This window comes from Thamnophis sirtalis, unplaced genomic scaffold (assembly GCF_051295495.1).
Source record: "Thamnophis sirtalis isolate CommonGarterSnake01/CBP01778 unplaced genomic scaffold, rThaSir2_p1.2 scaffold_16, whole genome shotgun sequence".
Classification (NCBI taxonomy): Eukaryota; Metazoa; Chordata; class Lepidosauria; order Squamata; family Natricidae; genus Thamnophis; species Thamnophis sirtalis.
The window spans coordinates 1,530,126-1,534,060 of NW_028261396.1; positions in this window are offsets into that span (position 1 = coordinate 1,530,126).

The following is a 3,935-nucleotide window of genomic DNA, read 5'->3' on the forward strand; positions in this document are numbered from 1 at the left end:
CGGCATGACTCAATGCCGAAGGTGCACAGGACGCTGTTACCTTCCCACCAAAGGTGGTCCCTATTTTTCTATTGAACTGCTAGGTTGGCAGAAGGTGGGACAAGTAACGGGAGCTCACTCTGTTACACGGAGCTAGGGATTCGAACAGTGGTGGGTTTCAAAAATTGTTCGAACCGACTCTGTGGGTGTGGCCTCCTTTGTGGGAGTGGCTTGCCGCCCATGTGACCGGATGGGAGTGGCTTGCCATCCATGTGACCGGATATGAAGATGCCGACGACACTTGTCAGAACCACCTTAAATTACCTCACACACAGCACTGGCATGCATAAGAATAGGATGTAAACTTGTTTTTTAAAAGGCATCTTTGGTTTGCGTTAAAACAACTTCAACACACGCAATGTTCTGATTGCACCACAAACGCAGTAGTCATCCTTACCTTTCACAGAGGCACTGAGTTTTATAAATAGGAGCATGATAGTGTTGAATAATCATATCCAAGGACCAGTGGTGGGTTTTAAAAAATTTTGGAAGCTCTTCTGTAGGTGTGGCCTGCTTTCCGGGTCCACTGGTGGAACCTCTTCTAACCGGTTCGGTAGATTTGACGAACCGGTTCTACCGAATAGGTGCGAACTGGTAGGAACCCACCTCTGGATTCGAACCACCAAACTGCTGACCTTTCTGACCGACAAACTTAGCGTCTTAGCCACTGGTCCCCATGTCAGTTGGCTTAGAAAGGATATTATATTGTGGTTTCTCAAACCACAACAGTAAAATGGAACAAATATAAAAGATTCCGTTTTATTATGCACAATGCAGATTTATGGCTGTCCTACCATATAGTAGTTGCCACCTGATCTGGGGGCAATCTTCTCCCCAGGAAGCTGCATTGCTGAGGCCAAACTGAGATTGTAACATATTTGTCAGAGAAGGTCATCTAGGACAGTGTTTCTCAACCTTGGCAACTTGAAGATGTCTGGACTTCAACTCCCAGAATTCCCCAGCCAGCATTCGCTGGCTGGGGAATTCTGGGAGTTGAAGTCCAGACATCTTCAAGTTGCCAAGGTTGAGAAACACTGATCTAGGACCCAATCAATCACCCAATACAGCTTGCCTCAGTTCTACGGAGGTAACATGCGTCAGATTGCATGTTTCATTTTCTTGGTAAATATCTTAGTATAATATAACCGGCAGAGCACTACTCTTCTCCCACACAAATTCTGAATTCATCTTCATTTTAAACTCATTTCCATGAAAATGTTACCCTGATTGTTTAAAGTACATTTGTAAAGCCTGAGTATTTTGAAACGAAAGGATTACAAATTGAAGGGGTCGGAGGAAGAGCTCGCTCCTCTCACGGTGAGAAGTAGGATATGGAAATCAGAATGGTGAAATGAAACAGCAGAAGAGAGATTGTAACTCCTCTTTACTGACTTGAGATAGTTCCATAATGAGCTTCCTAAAATGGGACTCCTTAACGTTGCTTTTTCACACCGCTTTTGCAAACAGATTAGCTGATTCTGTGGCACCGAACCAATATCAGAGGTTTTTTTTGGGGGGGGGGGAAATAAACTTCACTTGCAAATTGATGGAGTGCCACAGATCACTAGTTGGAGGTCCATCCCTGATTTGGGCTGAGTTATGGTGACCTGGATCTGCCCCTGGTCTAGTCTGGATGCTATCTTCTGTCATGGCTGAACCCAAGCCACCCGAGCAAGAGTCCTTTTATTTTAGTCCTGTCCCTTCCTAATGTGCTTTTGGAGTGGTAAAATGTATGTGTTGCTTCTTACTCAGGCCTCTAACGAAAGAATCAATTGCTTTTAATAAAAGGAATCATTGCCAGATGAATGCAATGCTAAACGAGAGTAGTTGTACTAACTAAAGGCTGCAGTAATGATTAGTTGCCAATTTTATTTCACAATTCCATTTGCACATTTGGAGAATCCCAAATCCTTTTACTTACAATTTACTTTACATCTTTATTCCCATCCGCAAGAATCTACTTCCTGTTGTTGAGTTGGCGGTAAATTATTCGTTTCCAAATGTAACAACAATTCGTTATCAGATTAACAGAGTTGGAAGGGGACCTTATAGGTCATCTAGTCCAACCCCCCCCCCCGCTCAAGCAGGAGGCCCTACACCATTTCTGACAAAATCTCTTCTTGACGAAGAGACGAAGCTCCCACAACTTCCGAGGGCAACTTCTGTTTCATTGGTTGATTGTTCTCACTGTCAGAAAGTTCCTCCTTATTTCTAGGTTGAATCTCTCCTTGGTCAGTTTTCAATGGTGGGATTCAGCCAGTTCGTACCTATTCGGGAGAACCGGTTGGTAACTTTCTAAGCAGTTCGGAGAACCGGTTGTTGGAAGAAATCTCATTTTGTTCTTTTCCACTTTCCAGGGCTAATCCTGTAAGGAAGGCAGGAACAAAACATCCTGGTGTTGTTTCTAGCCTAATCTTTATTGCCCTGCTTACAGAAACTGCCTCTCCAGTTAGCCCTTATTACCATTGTAACAACTAAAGCGAAGTGCCCATCGACATGAGTGACATTGACTTGGCCACGCCCACATGATCACATGTCCACCGAGCCCCACCTACCCAGCTGGTCAGAGAACTGGTTGGTAAATTATTTGAATCCCACCATTGGTCAGTTTCCATCCATTTTTCCTTGTCTGGCCTTCAGGTGCTTTGGAGAATAGCTTGACCCCCTCCTCTCTGTGGCAGCCCTTCAAATATTGGAACACTGCTATCATGTCTCCCCTGGTCCTTCTCTTCACTAGACTAGCTATTCAATGTGTGTGTGTGGGGGGGGGTGTCTAGCAACCAGGGGTGGGTTTCAACCGGTTCGCAGCAGTCCCCGCGAACCGGTTGGTCGGCGAACCCGGAAGTAAGTAACTTCCGGGAACGGCGAAGGGTCCACCCGCCCGCCCACGTTCCTTACCCGGTTTTGACGAGTTCTGCGCTTCCACGCATGCGCAGGACGCATACAGCGCCTGCGCGATCCTCCAGGAGCAGCTGGAGCATCGCACAGATGCTAGTATGCATGCGTGCGCTGCACGCGTGCATGAGGACGCCACCGGCCCTGTTCCAACCAAACTGGTTGGAACGGGGCGAGAAACCCACCCCTGCTAGCAACCTTAAGACTACGATTCAAAATCCCACTTGGCCACGAATCTAATGTTAGATGTCCTTTGCTGAATCACTGCTTCTGCCTCCATTGATCTTATGGGGTGGGTATCCGACTAGAAAATGAGGGAGCAGCTTCTATGCAGCTTTGTTTGTTCTTAATGCAATCAAATAAAATCAAGGGGTTTTTATTTTTTTAAAAATGAGGGATTTAAACATTGCCTTGAACCAGAGGTGGGTTCCTACCAGTTCGCACCTATTCGGTAGAACCGGTTCGTCAGATCTACCGAACCGGTTAGAAGAGGTTCCACCAGTGGACCCGGAAAGCAGGCCACACCTACAGAAGAGGTTCCAAATTTTTTTGAAACCCACCACTGCCTTAAACCCTTTCCCACTTGCCCCACAAATAGCATGCCATCTTATTGAGATCTTCCAAGTCATAGAAGGAGATAGAAGCACGAGGATTAATTTTTAAAAAAAAATTACCCTCCAATTTGATAAATCAGAACTGAACATAAGGGAGCAAGTACATTGAATGCATTCAATTTGCATTCCTCTTATTACATCTGGCAAAAGGGGTGTTACCGAATTAAGAGATTGTTGTCACTTTCTATTTGCCTCAGTTATCCAGCATTGGACAATGTGCCTGGGCTTCTCGGGAAAACAAGCCTATAGTTTTCACGTAAGAAAAGGATCCAAGGCATTCTTATCACATGACTTATAAAACTCCTGGCGAGTGAAATATATTTTCAACATCAAACTCCAGTTCCAATACATTTCATTGCAACTGTAGCCATTCTGTTTACCAGAAGA